We start from the raw sequence: 23,419 nt of genomic DNA, 5'->3' as shown, positions 1-23,419 counted from the left end.
ACCTCTGTCCCCCTGCCAATACAGACTGCGTACGGTCGGTGAGGAAGGAGGAGAACCACTGCATAACAGTGCCTCCCACTCCTAACTCACCGAGACACCGCAGCATGATACCGTGGTCCACGGTATCAAAAGCCGCTGAGAGGTCCAAAAGCACAAGGACAGAGGAATAACCCCTGTCCCGGGCCCTCCAGAGATCATTCACCAACGTGACCAATGCCATTTCCGTGCTGTGTCCCGGCCTGAAGCCCGACTGGTATGGGTCTAGACATACCCAATTCCAGCAGCCTTTCCTTATATGCTTTGGCCTCCAGTCCCCTGATCATCTTTGTTGCTCTTCTCTGTACTCTGTACTCTTTCTAGAGTCTCAGCATCTTTTTTACATCGTGGTGACCAAAACATAGCAGGACTGTGCAAAGTTTCCGTTTGAAAAAAATTCAGTTGAACCTTATTCCATTGGTCAGGTGTTCCTGTACACAGTGATACATATGATTGGGGGGTTTGAACACCTTAATATTCTTTGAAGTTACACTTTTATACAATTCTTTCAAAAATATTGGATTTTGGAGTAAGGATAGACCAAATAAAAATGGAGCAAGTCCAGCTTTTAGCAGGCCTGGGATGAGTTAATCCCCAAAAAGTTACTCCGAGACAGTTGCCTGGAAGCAGTAAGCATATTCATATCTTGTGCTGTACTGATTCATCTTTTAAAAAATGTATTTATCTTTTTATTTATCCTACTATTTTGGATATGCATGCAATGTGCTAAATTTGGGGTCCTGTACCTATTGACGGATAATTACTATCCATAACCTGCCAGATGTCAGAGTTAACAACGGTTGTTGCATGCCGGCTGTTGACCAGGATGAACCATGGTTTGTCTAAGCAAATTCAGCTGTAGAAGCAGGCGGCAACTCCCGTATTGTGGGAATAGTAGCTTGTCCTTTTAGAAAAAACTTGGTAAGCCGAAAAAGGACTTCCTCTCAGGGTTTTTATCATGAATGGGAATGACTTGATCAGTGTGTTTGGTGCCAAACTAGTGGAAAACGTGTCTCTGTGTGGTGTGTGTGTGTGTGTGTGTGTGTGTGTGTGTGTGTGTGAGAGAGAGAGAGAGAGAGAGAGAGAGGGTGGGAATGTTGGAGGGGGCTGAAACCCTGAAAATAACTCAGGCTTTCCTCCCTCACCCCCCCTTCACTTTTTTGGCAGCCTGGAACCATTCCCTTGCCAGATGTTCATTGTGTTTATAGCTGCTGGAGAGGAGACCAAAATTTCTCATTACTATTTCTCTCTGTCCTTCCCCTTTTCTCCCTCTCTTAACCTGAAGCCAGGGAGTTCAACTTAGAGGATGCAGCTGGAGAAGGGGCTGATTTGGGCAAAGGAGANCCCCCCCCTCCAATTGAAGGAGAGAGCGGGTCACCCTGAAGAGGGCGGCAGGGCGATTATCTGATGACGCAATGAGTGAGGCATAGTAGTTAGTCCTAGCCTCCCTCATCGCCACAAGGTAGGATCTAAGATGTATCCTTACCTGTGCTCGATCGGATTCGGTTCGGCTGGCCCTCCAACTGCTCTCTAGGCGTCTTTTTCTCTCTCCTCCTGTCATCCTTGACTAGTTTTTCCAGCTTTGCTTCTCTTCTCACCTAATGTCAACTACCAGTGTGTGTGTTGGCGGAGGAATCAGTTATTTTCATTAAAGTTTGATAGGTGGGCTTGTGCACGAGAACCTGAAAGTTGGTGCGCTCAAACCAAAATATGGGCTATTTCTCAATGTTGATCTATAGTCTTCTGAAAGTTGAACTGATAGGGAAAATAATAAGCCCATCTACCTGTCATCGAAAAGTAGCTCAATTGATAGGACAATAGGTCAGAGGAAGGCTGTGAGGGTAAAGCTTCCAGATTTGTTCCCACTCAATGACCTATCAGTTGAGCTCTTTTGGACAGAGGTTAATTCAGTGTAAAGCAGAGTGGTAGACGAGAGTACCATTCTTCCAATCACTTGGGTTAGAAGAAATAATTAACAGAACTCATGTCATTTCCCCCATCTCCCAAATATGCCAAGTGTAAGCATTGACAGCAATTTGTTGCACCAGCATATAGTATGTGTCTCACAAAGTAGTCAGTAGCTTTAGCATAAGCAAAATAACACAGCTTCACTTTTGTAAATATTCCTTTGTAGGATTACATGCAGAGATAAACAGATTAAAGCAGCTACCATATTCAGTATTTACCAGGGGCTCACCTGCTATACTGGACTTCCAAAATACTGTATTTTATATATTAAGGTATATTAAGACTCAATGTAAAGCTGAGATGGGCGTCACAAAGTGAAATGAAGTCAAGCTTTCATTGGGAAAGTTCCTTCTTTAAAGAGCCCGGCATCTCAGCAACCCAAGATGATATCCTTTAAAGGACAACTATCATGGTCTGAATAGGAGGGTCATGCCTACAATAGCCAGTTATAGAGGAGATATTGCTTATAATGAAATGAAATACAGCAGACAGACCACACAGCATTGTTGTGCCAGCAGAAGTGAGACACTACCATGTTGGACACAGAATGAGAAAAAAATGGACGGGGCTTGCAATTGTGGCAAGCTGGAGGTGAATGGGTTGAAGACTATGTTATGCACCAAATAAAAAGCTGCATATCCCTGCTTTTATTCTTTCAAATCCAGATTACCAGAAATTCATAACTGGGTTTTGAGATACGTATGATGGTTTTGTTATGATCTTATGTTCAAAGTATTAACATTTCTTTTTACTGTTGCATCCATAGTTTCATGAAACAGAAGTAATGAGATGCATAGGATTTTAATAAGGTATTGAATGCTATGAGAATTATTATTATATATTTTCTGTAAGTTATGATATACAAGCAATTCACCATGAATGATTGAATACAATTCTCATTAAATAATGGGTCCCCAGACCACAAGTCTATTAATTTATGAATCTAAAATCACTGATCTGCATGGCATAACAAACACTGTGCCAAAATAAATAAGTTAACTACTTATGCTCAAGTGCTCATGGTTCCACTGGAAGACTGGTGAAGAGGAACTGGATAGTGTTCTGAACCTCTTTCCATTAGATGCATGATACACAGAACTCCATATGATTTTATATTTTGAAGTAATCATGATGAGTTGTAATGCAGAATTAAGCAAGCATTTATTTTAGTCACTAAAGCGTCATACTTTGTTATCCTTGGTGCGACACCTTCTCATCTTTAATCCAACTAACTTGAGAAACAGATACTCTTCATCTTTGAGATAGTCTCATATAAATAAAGACAGCTTGATGGTTTCATTTTTGCATGAGGCAAAATATTCCAAGATTAGACAGATTTATGCTCATTAGTTCTTTGTAAAATCCAGTAAATTGAGATCCCTAAAAGCAGGTGTGCTTAATTGTGGTTCAGAGCCTATGTAAGCTAGTCATAATGGATCCAATACAGACCTAATCAAGAGGGTGCCAAATATTTGCTTACTATCATGTCTTTATACTTCCGGAAGAAGGCATAAACACTTTCTTTGCCTTATTTAATTCTCTGGTTTTCTTGAATATTCTTTGATCGCTGTCTCATCTTATTATGATATTTTATTTTACTGCCTTGGAATAAAGTGTTTAGTATTCATACTGTGTGGTTATTGCTTCTCAGGCCAAAAGAACTTGTGACCCAACTTTGCTGGGCAGAGGGCAAAGCAATACAGGTGTTACTTTCCAAAATTCCTTGTTGCAAGTAAACAACAAACATCTCACAACAGGATTTTGTTTTTAAGTTTTGGCAGTATATGCCAAAGCTAAAACTGGGCTGAATCCTCTGTGTAGCTATAGCAACCAATAAATATGATTCCATTGCCACAGGACAAAGCAGCTGTTAGTTAACATTGCCAAGGATTTCCTCTTAATCACCATTTTTATATGAATAGACCTTTATTCCACAATGCATTTCCTGGACCACAGTAACACCAAGTTCTTTTTCTTTTGAACAAAACTAATTCTTCTCTTTTTGCTTGGCTGACTTCAAGTGCATTTACAGGACTGTTTATTAAAAATAATGCTAAAATTAATAATATGACATCCAACAAAATAACATTGTATTGTATTGCTTATCAAGATAGTTCTCTCTGCTACTCTGTTGTGGATAACTCTGGTGTTTTTAATTGTAGAATCCTTTTTTAATTGTTATTTTTTAAATGTGTTTTTATTGTATACCACCCAGAGACATGTACTATCAAATTGGAAGCTATACAAATATGATAAATAAATAAGTAAATGTTACTATAAACATACAGTAAGCTAAAGCTTATTTTCAGATTTAGGTTGCTGAACATAGAATTACTGTATAATGCCTTTCTTTAAAAGAATATATAACACTGTTGTCATTTATTTATTATTTAGTATCTATTTACAGTACCTTCAAGCTAGGTTTTATACATACAAAATTATGCTGACTGAAATGATCATTGGTCACCTTACATCTCAGTTACTGTAATATGTTCTTCCAGAGTTATTTTGATAAGTTGAAACTAATATAAAATATTTAATGTTTGGGTAAACCTATTATGTGCAATTATTAGTTTTACCTTTGATGTCTATGTACTTTTCTTGCTAAAAATACAACACTGGTTGCCAGTTTGCTTCTGGGTTCAGTTCAAGGTTTTGGCTGAAGCCATTTTCCCTTCGTTTTCGGTTGCCACAGAATTGGGAGGGGGGATGAGTGTTTTTTAGTTAGTCAAAACAATGAATTGTTCTGTGGGAAACAAGGTCATTGCTGGTTGCATTTTGGTGGGCTAAAGCTTCTGTCTGAAAGCCCACGCAATTAGTTAATTGGGGAATGTGATTCATGACACTTTACTTGGGTGGGAAGTTCAACTTTGCAACATTGTAACCTCTGGAAGGGGATTTCAGTCTTTTGATCGTGCCAATACTATGTAGCCAAATAAATATGTTCTTTAAGGAAACGTTTTTACTGGTCTCGTCTATCAGAACCATGACACATTGGCCCCATCTTTGATATCCTTCCGAAAGGCCCTTGAAATATGTAGCAATAACAATAGCACTTAGAATCGTATCCAACTTCACAGTGCTTTACAGTCCTCTCTTAGTGGTTTACAGAGTCAGCATATTGCCCCCAACAGTTTGGGTCCTCATTTTACCAACCTCGCAAGGATGGAAGGCTGCGTCAACCTTGAGCTGGTCAGGATTGAACTGCCAAACTGCTGGCAGCCGTGAGTCAGCAGAAATAGCCTGCAGTACTGCATTCTAACCATTGCACCACCAGGGCACCATCAGTCTTGGGGATCTGAAGGAGGTGGTGGATTGTTGAGATGGCTTTATACGTCTCTCTGGTATTCTATTATTGAGATGGCTTTATAAGTCTCTCTGGTATTCTATTATTGGTAATAATGATTGGTGATTTAAATGCTGATATTTTTTAAAAATTGTTAACTTTTTATAATTGCTTTTTATTGTACACCATCCAGAGTCATGAATCTATGAGGTGGGCTTCTATAAAAATATAATATAAACAAACAAACAAATAAAACCTAGAAATGGTAATTTGGAAGAATCTGCAAAATCTCCATGAAAATACACACTTACTTGGAAAGGATTCACATTCAGGAATTCATGCTCTGCAATAAGATATTATAACTTATTAAAAATGTACTATCCATTGATGTATTTGTATAATATATACACACAAAAGAAGAAAACCACTTTATTACCTTCATTCCAGGAAAGGATACAATATGATAAATTAGACTGGTATGCCTCCATAGACACTGAATTTACTTCATCATCTTTCTGTTTAGTATTTAACAGATTAGAACCCTTTGGCTATAAATTATGGAAAGAACAATGAGGAATAAAATCAAACATAGGCTATAATTTCCAAAAGCTCTGAAATAAAAACTCTTTCTTGAAAACAAGTTATCAAAATGTCTCTACATACTTTATCAGATATGTATCAATGACAAATGTGCATTGCTGATAGTTGTATAAATGAATCCAATCCAGAACTTCAGTCTTATCTCTATTGACATTAGCATATCTAATCAATAGCAACAGCTCTGTATGTGTATGGGTTCATTAATAATTGTCAACGAAGAATTAAATTAAGTTACCTGTATTTATTTTTCTCCTCATAATAAGAATATTTTTGTAACTCATTCATCATGAAGATATTATCGTGCTTCCATCAACTTTTCCCCTTGTACATGGGTATTTTTCTTATGCATCTAGTTTAACTAGAACAATTGAAAATGTTTCTTCCAGAATGCATAGTATTTTTTATCTATATTTTCAAGGACAAATTCACACATATATATGCATCATTTGATTCATGCTCATTTTCTCATATATCATGCATTACTTGGATAAGTAATCTAAGAACACTGAACAGACTTGTCATGAAGTGTGTATTCCTTTTTGTATTTTAATCTCACATCCCTTCCCCCAAATTGGTTTACATTATGCTATTCTGTTAAGGACCTTAGAGGAATATACATAGTATTCATAGTAATTCCATCTAAAAAAATTACTATGTGAAGTAGATTAGACTGAAAGATAATGACTAGCTCAAGTCACTAGTGAGCTGAGTTTTATAGCATGGATCCAGATTACCCTGATTCAAGCCTGACCTTCTAGTCACTATATCACCCTTTAATATGACAATTTATTCTAGGATTATGATCAGTTTGTGGCTGAAGAATATGTGAAAATTATCATTGGATGCTGAAGTCATCAAATAATGACTATATAATATACAAATCATTCTTAACATATGACATGTATTTATATTAGCTTTGATAATCTTTCAAGAAAACAATGTTAGGTTACACAATTGTATCATAATTAATTTTCAGGGTTAAGGAAGCATACTATATTATAGGACATTGCATTATAATATAAGAAATGTTAGGTTAAATATAGAGTTATAAGTTAAATGTAATGAATTCTTCCATAAGAATTAGCTCAAATGGAAAAAAAACACCTCTTTTTATTTGGGTCATTTTCTCAAGTAGTGGTTTTGTGATCAAGTGGAAAATCTTTTTTTAACAGCAAAAAAAGCAAATTTCTAATTCAATCTTAAAATTTGACAGGAAATGCTTTATTATATCTAATGAATTATCACATTTTTTTAACCTGATGAGAAATATATAGAAAATACAGTGTATAATTTCAGTATGAACAAAGTAAATAATCAAACCTTTTTTGGACTGGATTCCAAGCAATCATTAATTCCTTCATCCATTGTTGTACCTCTAAGAGATAATACGACTAATTTCAGAAGGATAAAACTTAAGCTTGAAATTGAATAGTAAAATGGTCAGGAAATGGTTCTTTATTTGAATGAATCTAAATCTCTATAGTGAGATGAACTGCATTCTAGATCCTGAAGAAATAAGCTGATGCTCTGTCTCTAGCTTGTAACTTGCTAGAAAAATGATTAAGTACTGGATGAGTGGAAGAGAACAACTACTGTCATCTTCAAAAAGTCACACGAACATCAATTCCTGGGAAGGTACTACAGATAATTATAGAGAGAACAATATGTTAGCTCTCTGAAAACAATGTGATAATCAATTTGTCAAGAATAAGGCTTGCAGACAAATCTTATCTCATTTTCTTCTTCTTAGTAGATTGTGGGAATGCTGTAGACATAGCATACCTTGATTTTAGAAAAGCATCTGAAAAGTACCCATGACAATTTGATCTGCGAGCCTGATTGAAAAAGATATAAAGTGAGATGAGAAGATATAAAATGAGATTCCTACAGCAGAGGAATCTCATTGAAAAGGATATTGATAGGGTGGAACAATAAGCTGAAATAAATGATATAAAATGTTCTCTCTTGCTCTGGGAGAAAGAACTTACAACTGAACTTACAGAAAGGTATGAATAAGACCAATGGAACCATTTACCTACATAGATGGTAGCCTCTTCTTCAGTTGACTGGGAGGCTAGATAGCCATCTTTCCAGGATGATATAATGATTGGCATATCTATAATGAGTAGGGGATTATACTAATTGGGGTGAATGACACCTTCCAACTCTATGGCCACATATAGCATATACAGGAGCATCAGGATGGGAAAGATGATGGAGAATTATAAGATATGAGAATCCTACAAATACAAATTTAAAATTCAGAAATGATTAATTTGAATTCTTCATGTTGTAAAAATAACCATATGGTCAGATACTGCATCTGAGAAAATTGTATCATTATAAAGTACTGTATACCATACACTGATTGCAAAAGACCATTATTTTCTTCTCACTCAATACAAATAGATTTTGACCACATATCTATAATGAGTAGGGGATTAAGCTCTCTCTCTGTGTGCATGTATGTGTGCATGTGTTTGTATGTCTCTATGTGTCATTCTGTGGGTGTCATTCTATGGGTGTGTGGGTGTATCAAATATCTAACATTCTCTTTCTAGTACTACAAATTATTCATTCTGTCTCTTTTTCTGCATACAACATTCAACTTTTTAAAGTTTTATCCTGTTTTAATTGTAAATCACTTCAAGACTTCATTGAGTGTTGGGAGGAGACACAATTCACACATGAAAATAAATAATTCAGTGTAATTTCTATTATATTTGCTGATGTTTCTTTGTCTCTGGAAGCAGTATTAGATTTCCTTTAAGATAATAGAATGGCTAATGCATTCCCATTTTCATTTTTTTAATTGTTCCACTCTTCTGTCTGAAAGCAAAATGTGTATTTATTAATTTATTTCAATTTATATAACTGCATATCTCAGGTTCATTACTCTGATCAGTTAACAAAACCAGCATTTTAAAAAAGGCAAAATAGAGCCACATAGTCAGATCTATTAATAAAGCAATTTCATAAATATTCAGTTTCCGGACCATGCAAAGATTGATGCTGGACAAGAAAGGAAATGGGAAAATGTCATTTGGTTAAATTAGGTAAAGACTTCAGTCATAAGATAATCGTCTGTGTTTCATTTTATCTTTTAAAAATGATAATATTAGTTGTTCAAAATGTTCAAAATTCAAAAGATTTTAATAGCCAAGAGAATGTTTCCAAAAGTGCCTTCCAATTTACAGGAACAAAAGAATCCACTAACTTACATCTGTTTGTACTTAACTCCCCATTTTTCCACAATGCAAATCAAAATCTATATTCTTAATCTCATTAGGTTTTCTGTCATCTTTCCTAACACTATCTGCTTGTCTTCAGCTGGTCCACTTAAGCAGAATGATCAGATAAGCTATTTAGAATTCCATAAGTAAAAAATGAGTTTTAAATGAGAATACACTGTAAAATTGGCCTTTGGCAGAAAGCTGACAAGACCACTTAGCCAATTTTCTAAGGCTTTTTCTGTTTCAAGCACCTGCAACAGGTAATTAATTCCACAGCATGAAATACTGTGGGTCTCAACTGCCAAGAAAATGAGGTGAAAATAACAGAACAATGATCTAACAGAAACCAAAAGGGCATTTGAAAGTGCAACTCTAAAACATAGTTTGTGATTGGGAAGCAGAGTACGGTTGAGACAAAGAATATTCAAATAACTACAACTAAGAAATGTCTGAAATGCTTAGTAAAAAAAAAGATAATTACATAATAAATTCATGTTCTTATATTCCATAATTAGATTAGTGTTAACCCCAACCAGCCTTGTTTGTCTTACAAAATTGACCATTATGTAACCATGCAGAAATCCTTCCAAAATTTTTATTCAAATTGTTAAAAGCACAGGAAGTTTCCCTGGATAAGATTGATGAATATTTGACGAAACAAAATTTAGTTCCCATTTTCAGAAACAAACTGTGAATATTCCTATAACAACTTTTTAAAAAATCAGAAGTCATAAAAAAGATCAAAAAAAGGAAAAGTTCCAGGGCCTGATGAACTACCAAATTTATATTATAACTATTGTGGGAAGAATCCAGAGAAAGAAATATTTTAGGGAATATTAAAAAGGCAGAATATATTTCCCCAAAGGAATAATGGAGAAGATCTTTAAAAAAGACAGAAACCAGACCCCAAGCAGAAACTAGGCAGAGGCCAGCTTTTAGAAATGCAGATGTGCTAATCCTTTCAGAAAGGTTGGAGCCAGAAATCTAGAAGCTGATGAGATTAGGAAGACAAAGACTCCTAAAATCTACATACCCCACCCAAACTCCAAGGACAGGAAACATAATAGGATTAACCCACCAATACCAAAAGGGCACACTCAGGCTCAGGTCAAAGTACATGACACAGGAAATACAAAGCCTCAAATAGGAACAGGAAACAGCCCCAGAAGATATAAAAACCCACCACTTCCAACTACATGTGGTCAGCTTTCCCAGAGCCATGCTTCTGTCTGGCTTTGCTCTTCAATAAACCACAATCTTCTTTCTAAAGCAGTCTCCATTTTGTTTATTCCCAGCTTGGACTGGATCCTGATAAAAAATTTTCTTTCAACACTATTTTGAAGACCAACTTTTGTAATCACTTAAAAGGGTGGTGAGTTTTGTTTTGCAGAGATTTGCTATGACACAGTTTTGGAAAGAGGCTAGTATTGTTTTATTACCAAAGGACAAGATTTAACTTCAAATGAGAATTCTATACTGATTTCATTACTGAAAAATAACTATAAAATATTTATATCAATATTGACTGATAGATTAAAAAAAAATTATAGGACTTTATTCATGATGATCCTTTTTTTAACCAAAACACAACTAAGATATAATGTAAGAATTGTATTGGGTATAAAAGAGAACTAGAAGCAAACCACATTGATTTTTATGGATTAATGGTGATTTAAATAAACCATGTGAGATACAAAAGGGAAAATGAGAAGGATATCCTTTTTCACATTTGCTTCTTATTTTAGTTTTGGAATGGTTGAATTAGATATTAGACAAGAAGCTGAGGTCATAGTCATTGATGGTAAAGACTGGTTTTAGGGGGTCACATGACTAACATGAATTTTATGTTATTTCAGAACAATTATGTCGAAGTGTGGAATGATATTAAAAATATTTATTGAGATGGAACAAATTGCAATTGTCTTTGTTGTGTAGAATTTCAATAATTAAGATAAATATTTTACCTAGAATGTTATTTCTATTTCAGAAATATCAATATTGACAACTGATTCATCTTAATGCAACAGTAATAAAATAATAATAATTCTAAGTTTGTATGGCAAGGTAAACAACCAAGAATTAAATGTAAATTGTTTCAAAGCAATAAAGAAAGAGTGGGCTATGATTACCTGACATAAAATTGTATTTTTCTGCTTGTTTCCTGTTGTGGATGAAAAACTGGGTGACTTTGAGAAAGAGACGTTTATTGGATTGGAAAGACAGAAGATGATATTTTGGTAATATGACTATTTACAGGATGACAAGGTTAAAGTTAATTCAGATTTTAAAAACCATTATTGTTAGGTGTTCCATATTGAACGAGAGGTATAAAGCAAGAAAATCTGAAGTTATTTTTTTTCTGCTTTTTTTTTCTTTTCTTTTTCTTGTTTCACTAATTTTGCTCTTTTTTTGCTCTTTTCTTTTTCTAATTCTCTTCTTTCTGTTTTGTTATATTTTATCTGTTGTTGAAATTAAATAAAGTTTTATTAAGGAGAAAGAAAACTGAGCACAAATTTAATTAGACTCTATAGGTCATATATGAATTTGACTGGCTTATCAAAAGATAGTGATGAGTTTTACATACTAAGTTCTAATTTGTGCAGTCATTGTTTACTGAGAAAAATCACAATCTGATGAGTCCATCCAACAAGCTAAAGTATTCCCTGTTATTTACAACCCATATGGCTATGATCATCCAACATACTAAGCTAAAACCCGAACCCCATGATTCAACACAATATGCAAAAAAGTCAGTGATTATTTTGCTTTTGCCTTTGTCGGATTCCACCTCTATATTATTTTCAACAGTTTAAAACCATTTTCATGAGAAGAAGTTTCTCTTCATCAGTGGAAAAGATATTATATTCATAAACTTTCTTAGAATTTACCAAGGGAAAAGAGCTGGAATATCACTGGTGAGAAATATGAATAATGATGACCTTGTAGGAATGAAAATTGTTTCATTTTGAAATATCAATGATTCTCTTTTTCACAGGAAAAGAATTCAAACTCAAGTTCTTTCCCTCTCCAGCTTTCCTTGATAAACTAGTAACATTATAGAATGAATGTTACCAATAATATAAATGTCATACCATCTTTTTAAAGTGCCATCCACCATTCTAATTACTTTTGCAGTCATGAAATTATTTAGTAATGTTAGATATATTTTTCCCAAGTGCATCCAAAGACTATTAATTTTTGTCTTGTCCTTGCTGACTGAAAATGATAAGTAGTCCCTTTCCTCTTTATAATTTTCATTTATGTACCTTTGGACAGGTATAGTTGCTCTTTTCCAAATTCAATATGCCTGCTCATCTTTATCTTTTTGTGCAGACTCCTTTTCCCAAAGCCTTTATCATTTTTTGCTGCTCTTCTATCAGTTTAATCCAATTTATCTTGTTCATTTTTTTAATGTCTGCCCTAGCCAGTATGCTACATTTTTACAAAAGTATAATAATAAGAGGCATGATCTGAAAGTGTACTTAAACTATTTACAAACATAAAAATGAAGTTGAATTACTTATGCCTTGATTTTTTCCAAAGCTAAAAACTGACTGGTGTCTCCTTTTAATATTACCTTGAAAAGATGGTTATTAGATCCACATTTCACATCTGTTACTTGATACACCACTGAATCAGTATCCTGAATGCCATCACATCTTTGCCATAATAACTGCACTGATTTTGTTAAGTAGTTTACATCAGGGCTTTTCAACCTTTTCACCCATTGTACCACTTTTAGGATATGGCAATATCCGAGTACCACCAGTCGCCTAGCAAGGTGTCAAAAACTTGATGACCAAAAAAAAAAAAAGGAAAAAAGTGATAAAGTACAGGTAGTCCTCGACTTACAACATTTCACTTAGTGACTGTTTGACATTACAATGCACTGAAAAATGTGCGTCCCAAGCCACAGCCGAGCAAGACACCTGCCTGCCCACCCAGCGGTGCTCTTCCTCGTGTCCGAGGTTTTCATTGTTGTGAGCATTTCTGTTGAGGATTGGCAGCGGAAGTGGGGTGGGGGTGTGTTTGGTTTTTATTCCCCCCATCTGCTGGGTGGTTGCAGCAGTTTTTGGTCACTTCACATGATCCTGGGACACTGTGACCATCATAAATATGAATCAGTTGCCAAGCATCTGAATGTAAATCACAATACCCTGGGGATGCTGCAACATTCCAGCTGATTGATGCTTCTTCAGGGCTCAGCAGAAGCACCAGGATCATCACCGAGCTCCAGCTGAAGTCTGGTGCTGATCCTGGCGCTTCCGCTGAGCCCTGACAGCCCCAAAGAAGCGCCAATCAGCTGGAAAGCGGCACTGATCCTGGCGCTTCCGCTGAGCCCTGACAGCCCTGCAGCTCCAGCCATCTCTCGCTCAGGCTTGTGCAGTGCTGCCACTGGTTCAGTTCATTCCCTCCCCCACTACCACTTTTCTAAGATGGTCGCGTACCACCTGCCAGGTGCCAATGTACCACAGGTGGTACCCATACCACTGATTGAAAAGCCCTGGTACATCATGATCCAATGATGACAGCTAGATTACAAAGATAAGGCAAGGTAAGATAAGGCGAGGTGAGATAAGATAAGATAAGATAAGATAAGATAAGATAAGATAAGATAAGATAAGATAAGATAAGATAAGATAAGATAAGATAAGATAAGATAAGATAAGATAAGATAAGATAAGATAAGATAAGATAAGATAAGATAACCTTTATTGTCATTTTTTTTACTGTGGGCACAACAGCACAAATCAAAAATAAAATTTAGTTGCCTGCTCTCAAAGTGAAACACATACATGACACACACCTAAACATACTATATACAACATAGAAAGCCCCACATATAAAAAAGCTAAGCCAGTCAAGAATTTATCAGTAAGCTTGAGACAGAGTTATAATTTCTTGATTTGGGATCTTCAGAGAAACACATTTGAGACAGATTACCTCCTGCCTCTCATTCACTAGCACAGATAACGCCCAAGATACAATTTCGAGAAGATGATGGAACCAGGCATCCCAATCAAGAGAATCTCTACATTTGCATATTGAGAGAAATCTATGCAATGTAGGAAATGTAAACTGATTCAAGAATAATACAAACCTTTACTTCAGTTTTGCTAGAGCAAGTTGATTAGTTCAAGGAAAGGCAAGGAATCTGTCTCCTTTCCAATACTGTTAATATAAAACACTTTGTACTCTTTACCATTGATTATACTGGTTGAAACTGCTGGGAGTTGTAACTAAATAGCATGCAGAGGGCAATAGGTTCCCTGCCCTGGCTTAGAATTATTCAAGTTCATTCATACCCTGCCTGAATGCTTAACATCTTCAAGCATCTGTTTTAACTATGAAATCCAATAGCCTGTGCAATATTATTCAAGTCAGTTCAACATTATTAATATCCGTCCTGCTAAGGTCAGTACAACATTATTAATATATATTCTGCTGTCTTGCTTTATCTTATATTTCATATTGAAGTTGTACTCTCACATTTTATACATCACTTAACTTCATGATAGATATGAGGAAGAATTCACACTCCCCCACATGTTGAAAGAAAAAAAATGAAATCAATTACAGGATCTCATTGCACAAGACAGCTTCTCAATTCTGCTATGTTTCAACCAACTCTACTACTAGAGTTGTACATTCTCTAAACTGTGAGACTGGGCATTAGCTTTTTACCAAGGAAGCACCTATGCCAGATGTAAATATTCAATAATTCTGTAATTACCTTACATACCTTTTTATATTCCTAGGTGGTCTATTCAGGACCTATACCAGGAGTAGGCAACCTTGGCTCTTTTATGACTCATGGACTTCAACTCCCAGAATTCCCGAGTCAGCTATGCTGACTTGGGAATTCTGGGAGTTGAAGTCCATGAGTCATAAAGGAACCGAGGTTGCCTACCCCTGACCTATACTATACATATATATTCAGCTGTACATATAGTATATATACAGTAGAATGTATAAACAGAACCTTTATCATATAGTTATTCATACCCTTTTTGTTAGGCATTATTACATATTGGTCTCTGAAATTCACTCAGTTGTAAATAGAGGAAAACCTTCCTTCATATAAAAGATTTTTTTTATTAACATCATGACTGAAAACTTTTAACAAGGGACAGATATGCCTGCTGAGATCCCTCCAATTCTCCACTAGAGAACATGGACGAATAGGGCTATAAATCTTTCTGTTTTAGTGTCCATGTTGGTACAGCTATTGTCCAAAACATTGTTTATCTTTTATGATTCATTTAACAAGTTACAGAAAATTTTATTTGCAACATCCAAATATATAAAAGAAGTTGAGGGAGAGAAGAAGAAAGGAGACGACTATAGGTGGGGAAGGAAAGGCTCAGTATGATCAATACTGATAGAGTACAAGAGGTCCATACAAAAATGAAAGAACAAGAAATAAAATATGAGAATGTAACTAACCAAAGTTGAAGTGTAGTGAGAACCTCCAAGAAAGAAGAGAACTGTGTGAAATTACTGTTAAAATATTTACCTTCTATTATTTGACAAGACAAGTATTTAATTTCTACATATAGCCATAAACAAATTTTAATTAATACACAATTCTTGCTGAAATGGAAATTCTGATGTTGAAAATTAACCTTTCATAAGCTGGTTTCTGCATCCACCACTGTCCTCCTTCATCCTTGTAGCCACTATAGAGTTATTGGACAATTCTGTGAAATCATAAGAATTCAAATATAAAGCTATCTATATGTTGAAAACATTTGCATGTTCGAATTAAGGCCTCCTCTCCTGATTGCTTAAGACCTTTAAAGAGATGATTAATGGCTATCTTTCTTTCTTTTATGAAGAAAAAATCTAATCGCTGTGTCCATGTTCAGCTACCAAGATCACAGTTACTGTACTCTCATAAACATAAGAATAATGTAAAGCGGGGGGGGGGGAGAGAGATTGAAGCATATAAGATGAATAACCTTGCCAAGACACTCAGATTACCTATCCCCCTTGGATGGCAAATTCAGCAATCAGATACAGAATGGTCAGCAAAGCTATAAATCAACACAAGTAACATTTCACTAGGGGAAGTGAGAGTTTTGCCTTGCAGCCAAAAGAAAATAATGGAAGCTGTCTGTTCAGTTTGCTCTTTGGTTTATAAAATATCTTGAGGGTTTTAGTAATAGATTAATGGCATTATAAGTTTCAACAACAGCAATTATAAAAGTTGCAGCTATGGACAGTTACTTGGAAGTCAGTTAAAAGTTGCTTATTATGAAATTCAGAAATGGACATGGTTTGGACTTCTAAACCAATATGCATGTTTGTCCAGAAATATTCAGAATGGATACAACATGAATCAGCTATTATTAGATGTGGTTTGTTTATATGTCCATTCCAGAACTACTAATGGCATGTCACACTTGTTTCAGTGTGGCAGTGTTGTATCATAAACATCCCATCAATTAGAGTGAGACTTTTAAAGAACGTTTAAGTAGCATTTAAGAAATGTCTGAGATATGTTTTTACATAATTATGTAGGCTGATTGTATGAAGGTATGTAAAAGCAGTAGCCCTCCAATGTATTTGAGTTCTTGGACAGTTTATTGAGTAATCCAGATTGATGTCATAGATTAATGAAAAAATCAGCTCCATAGCTATTGGTTCGGACTGATTAATATCAAGTAATCTAAAGAAAGATCTGTTTGCAGATCTTGATAAACCTAAAATTAAAAGAGTTCATAGTATTCTTACTACATGCATCATTTGTATCATTTTGTATTCCAAAATATGAGAATTCCAGTTGTGGTTTCAGCCAGGTATTGGCTTTTTCAGAATGGAAGCTTCTGCTGTTTTTTTCTAATATAAGGGGGATTTTATACATAGCTGTTGGCTAAGTATAGCTTTCAAAGCTGCAGTTCCTTGACGGGGATTCTAGAAGTAACCTTGATGTTAAATATGCCTGCAGAGTTCCCATTAACCTGCTGCCAATCCAGTTTGATCTTTGTATTCTCACAGATCCCTGCATTAACACATTATACAATGAGAGAAAGAAGAAAGATAAAATGTGCTCCCCCACTCAAAAATATCCATGGAGAATGTCCCAAATATAAGGACATTGTTGAAAAGAATTTGGAGTCCTTGGTGTTCTCTGAGGTTGATTATTTGCTTGCAGATTTTTGATTACCCAACTAGCTTAACAACATTAGTGCTGTTGATTAGTGCTGTTTATATAAAGTAGCTTGTTCTGCCAATGATGGTGGAAGTGTGGTTTTCTACTTGGCAGTTCCTTTTTTAGTATGTAAATATGATTTATTTCTATGCGTCTATAGCTGATTTATTTGAATGCCAAGCTTCCAGGAATTCCCTAGAATTTTTTTATTTGGCTTGTTCTAGGACAGGGGTGTCAAACTGCCAGCCCGTGAGCCGGATGCATCATAGCAAAACCATGCCCACCCCATTGCCGGCAATGGCAAAAAAGTTACGATACATCGCGACACATCACGTGACGTTGCGAGTTTGACACCCCTGTTCTAGGATGTCACAGTTTCTCCATTGAAATCATGACTGAATCTATATATTGTGTAATTTGGGATTTTTCATTGTGTCTTCTAATAGCTAGCTGGTGTTTATGGTTATGCTTTGCTAGTCTTCTGCCTATCTTGTGCCCGTCTGTTCTACCAGTGGTTGTTAAAATCATTTGGGTATTGTTTTCTGCTTGATACAGTGTAAACAAAGAAGTACCAAGGAGAAAAACCCCTTTCAATGCTAGCAAAATGGGCTACTTTATATAAAGAAGAATAAAACTCCACACTCACTAGCACTGACAATGTTAGCTTGTTAGGTAATTAAATGCCTGCAAGCAAACAATCAAACTGAGAGAGCATTGATGATTCCACAGTTTAATCTTAAATTGCATATTTTGTTTTCTGTTGAAAGTGTAAATTTTGTCACCATAAATAGTAGATTTATGGTGTATGTATGTCAGAGGCTACCTAAGAAATCTTTTTATAGATATCTTATGATAAAGTTTACCAAGTTAGAAGACCTTTCTGTGAAAAATGTTAACTAACCATTGATATCAGTGTTATTATGAATTTATTTGCTAATTACTTTGAAACACTCATCACTACCATATTTTTAAAGCATTACAAAATATCTTCCTCCTCCAATTCCACAATTCAATTTATTAATAGGATAAATAATTGTTACAATTTCATTTAGTATTTTATTGAAGAAGCTAGAAGGGAGGAATTTGTTAAAAGTCTATCGAAATATATATATATATATATATATATATATATATATATATATATATATATATATATATATATATATATATATATATATATATATATATGGCTGTTAAATTAGTATAGTGGTATGGAAAATGATACAGTTGGCTTGAATATGCCATTTGTTCAATAAAGATTGGAAAAGAGTTTTGTTTGTGTATATGTAAAAATCCCCAGGACTTTTGTATGTCTACTTTACCCTTTTTTCATTACCCCAAAAGAATCAACAGCTAGCAACAACCCTAAGTAGAGCCAAACAAGGTTGCATCCTAAAGCTGAACAGAATTGTCTAGCTAGAGCAAACATCATTAATTCTGCTGTAGTTAATAGGCACAGATATGATTTCTTTTAATATGATCCCATTTGAAAACATCTACCCTTGAGATGCTTACAGACAAAAAAAAATATGATTTATTGCTTTTGTTTTTCAAAATTTTCCTTTGTAACCACTTCCTTCCAGGAAGAATCTATAAAGAGCACAGTAAAAGGTAGCTTTGGCTTCAAAAAAGTTCAGTAGGAAAAGCATGTTTAAAATAGGTGAAACCATCCAATAAATAATATTTCCATTAAAGCAATCAGTGCTAGAAAGAAAGCTGAGAAAAATGACTTTTCTGTGCAATCACCCATATATCCTCTGGGATAATTGTATCTGATATTAAACTTAGGACTATTTGCCTATTCTGCAACCCACAATCAATACCTCTTACAGGGTGAATGACTGAGTTTCAGAATGCTTTGTTCACATCTCTATGCTAATATACAACTACCTGCAATATATGCAGCTATCATTCATCTAAATCTATCCCACTCAGCAGTTATTTTGGCCAGCAGGTTTTGCTTCCACAATCTATTCCTATTTATAAACAGGCCAAAGGTCATTATAGAAATATTTCCCAATCTGAAGCATTTCAACTGTCTTAAGCCAGTGTTTTTCAAATTTGGCAAATTTAAGCTGTGTGGTCTTCCACTTCAGAATTCCCCAGAAAGCACCCTGGCTGAAAAATTCTGGGAGCTGAAGTCCACACATCTTAAGGTTGCCCAGTTGGGGAAAAATGTCTTAGACTACAACCCTCTTCATTTGCAGATAGTATGACCAATGTTCAGAGATGAAGAAAATTGGCATTGCTCATGGAGAATAGTAGTATAGCTCCAGCTGCTGCTACTATTGCACTGAATATGTTAGCATGGAAATTCTCTTTATGAGGTTCCTAATTAACTTTTATAGGCTTTCAAGAACACATCTTGTAAGCATGGTAACAAATCCGTTAATTTGCATGTAAATTCAGGCTTTGTACCTAGGCTCTAAAAGAAATCTAAATGTGTTCAGTCCCTTCTCTAGCGTTAGACATTCCCAAACACTAAGGGGCCTCTGGAGTGAAACATGGAGCTCTACCCCTTCAATACCCGGATTAAGAATGCTTCAGATCTACTTGCTCAAGCTATAGAGCAGGGATGTCAAACTCACCAGCAAGGGGTGGGCGTGATTTTGGTGTGATGCATCCGGCCTGTAGGCCAGCAGTTTGACACTCCTGCTGTAGAGTGTATCCTATCTGCTAATGAATTCTCTGCTATCAAGTCACTACTAGAGAGTTGGGCACTGAAAAAATCAAAGCCAGTGCAAAGAACTGCCCATGTGACAAACAGAATCTTTCATGAATACCGGTAATACACTTATTCAGGAGTAAGGTCCTTTGCTTGCAAATGAGTCTTGGAGTACCTCCAATAAGCTTACTTTAAAAGCATTCAGTTTTGAGTGTTAAGTTATGTCTGTTCCATTATTAACAAATAGAAGGAAAAGGAGATCTGTTCATCTCTTTTTAATTGTTGGCTTTGCCTGAGAAGCTGTTTCCTTGTAATAACCTTTTCCTTTTGGTAGTGCTTTGGACTTTTTTTTTTCCATTGAAGCTTTGGTCTAAGCAGAGCAAAGTGAGTAAACATAGTTTTGGAATATTGTTATATTAGTATCCCCTTCTTTTCCAATGTTTGTCTTACCTTTATTTTTTCTAATCTTTTAAGTTTCCAAACCAAAGGACTATTTAAAAAATAAGGTTACAGGTCAGAAAAGAGAGCACCTTCATGTGTTTAATTCAGAACAAGAGGAGTAATGAGATGTCACAACTGAAGCATTATTGAAGAGCTGGTAACTTTTTAGACTCTTAAAAGTTTTAGTGGCTTGTTTAAAAAAGAATAAGTAGGATTTAATTTTATGCCACTATAAAACTGAAGATAATCCTTTTAATTATCTAAATATATATACTGTGTGTGTGTTTATGTATTGTATGTATGTAGATAGATGAGAGAGAGAGAGAGAGAGAGACAGAGACAGAGACAGACAGAGACAGAGACAGAGACAGACAGACAGAGATAATTCATAGATATGTACAATATGTATGTGAGTTCAAGTCAGTGCTGACTCCTGGTGACTATGTACTTAAGTCCCTTGGCAACATTTCAGAAATAATTTGCCATCACCCCTTCTTCAGGCTGAGAGAGAGTGACTATCCAAAGGTCACTCAGCTGTCTTTGTATCTTAGGTAAGGCTAGAATACATAGTCTCACAGTTCCTGATGCCTTAGCTCTCTTAAATCTCCTTTAAGGATTTTGTGTTTCCTCTGAAATAAGTAGTAGGAACAATCCACATTACAATGTGGTACCTTGATTTTGAAATGAAAAACTGAATAGGTTTCTAATAAAATGTTGGACAAAATGAAGTGCTTTTAATATTTGTTTGATCATTTGAAACTGAAAATGACATTTTGAAATTGTGTAGATTGCATTGTAAATATAGTAAATGTTCCCAAGTAAGAAAAAATAATAGGTAGTGTGTGTCTCTGTGTGTGTGTGAATGTGTATGTGTGTGTGTGTGTGTGTACACTTAAATCATTTTGAAACTCTATGAAAATGTGATCTCTCAGGCAAACCAAATGACTGGACAAGATATTTTTCTCCACTGTGTTTTTGCTAATACAAAGCTGCAGGTGTCTGATTTTGATTATGGCACAATAGAGTTTGTAAATCTTATCCCCGTGCCTTGGACCTAAAGAAGAAAAATAATCTATCAAAAGTATAGAAAGGAAATTGTTTTTTCTGCTTGTCCGCTGTCCTAAACTATGTTCTTCAGTTACCTCAGTTGATATAGTACTTTTATTTCAAGGAAGCCCTAAACAAAAAATTAAACATATAATTGGATATGTATTAAGATGTACATATTTTATAGTGCAGTTCATAAATATGCATATACAGTAAAAGAATAGTATGTGTGATTATACGAAACAAAATTGAGAGATAAGAAGATTCAGCTATGTTGAATAATTAAGGGTGAAAACTATAGCAAAGCTAATTTAAGTCTGGAATTTTATATATTATGTGGTCTAAATAATGCATCAGAAACATTGATGCATAATGCATGCAAAAAATAAAATGAAGTTCAGCTGAACTATTTTTCATTTTTTTATTATTATTACTTTTAGGAATGTGCCCCATTTATTATTTAGAAATGGTTTGAGATGATGCAATTGATTTTTTTCCAGAAGCATACTGATCATTTCACCTAACAGGGATGTGGAAAATTAAATGTTTCAGAAATCTGATCAACTACCATATAATAGCCATATTGATATAGTTTGGAGGAATAATTGAACTTTATAAATTCCAGATTCTTTGAACATTCCAGTTAAGTATTAAACATGCTTTGGGAATCCTTCCAATGTTGTTCAACTTAACTCCCCATCCTCTTCAGCACTTTGTCAGAATGGCTGATACTACTAGGAGTTGTAGCTGAACAATCAGAACATTCATAGGTTTCTGAATATTGATAGATTTTCCCATCCATCTGTTCCTTTTGTTCTATTATTGCTGTGCATGGAACCTTTTGATAATGACACATGCAATTAACCAGGTTAGGTTCTATATATTATCTCTATGCTTGAGTTATTTCTTGGCAAAGAAGGTTCTTTCATATAATAAAAACATACATAGACTTTTATGTGGCAGGCAGTTCTTTGAAAACACTATTGTCGATTTAATCTAATTTATTGCATATTTATAAACATTTATTTTCTATGAAAGATATTATTGGGAGTAACAGAATAGGCAGAATAACAGAAAATGGCAAAAAAATATAGCAATATAATTTAAGAAATGGAAAATATGAATTGAAACGCTCAATTTTCAATACTTTCATTATGTCTGATTTTTCCTCCTATTCCTAAATTTCATTTATTAAAAATGTTAATAAACATTAAGATGTGTGGCCTGTAGAGGAACTATTTGAAAATTAACTATGATCTGCATGAAGAGGATGGAAACTGTTTGACATCAATAAAGATCTTTCAAGCTTTCTGTCATTTAATTATGTCTGCCAAGAAAGAATTTGTATCTTGGACAAAATTGATATGAGAAATCCATCTTAGGTACAATGCCATATTTATTTTCCAATCATGGAAAAAACAATAAAGCATTTTTTCACAATTGTAGAAGTTAAATACCTGAGAGCTGCCAATTTTTACTGATTCATATAGATTAATTTATTTAAAATGCTGAATTACAGTTAAAATGTTTATTTCGCTTCATGCTGAATCAGAATTAAAAGTTAATTAATCTATTAGCAAAAAGATTTGGCAAGTATGATGGATCAAAAGATTTTATAGAAGAGTTATTGTCTTTTTTTTTTTTAAGTATATTTTAATTTTGCTTGTGTTTAAGTGGGAAAAAAAACCTTGCCACTCAATATGTTGTGTGAACATTAGCTTAATGAACAGAAATAAGTAAAACCAATTAAAAGAATTACCTCTTTCAACTAAAAGGATAAGAGTTCTATTCTAGGTATTATCAGAGTTTGCTGCATATGTTGCTGGAAAGTATTTTGCTTTTGGATCTGAAAATACTGTAGACAAATTTCATACGAGACATTGAAAAGTTCAGTAATTTAAGGACATGCAAACAGACATTTTGCCCACATCTTGTATGTTCTAAAACACTTTTTTAAACCTTTGAATTGGAAGAATCACAAATGGTAA

This window comes from Protobothrops mucrosquamatus, unplaced genomic scaffold, assembly GCF_001527695.2.
Source record: "Protobothrops mucrosquamatus isolate PMUCROS unplaced genomic scaffold, P.Mucros_1.0 scaffold245, whole genome shotgun sequence".
Classification (NCBI taxonomy): domain Eukaryota; kingdom Metazoa; phylum Chordata; class Lepidosauria; order Squamata; family Viperidae; genus Protobothrops; species Protobothrops mucrosquamatus.
The sequence above is the reverse complement of the archived record's forward strand: the minus strand, read 5'-3'. Positions refer to the sequence as shown.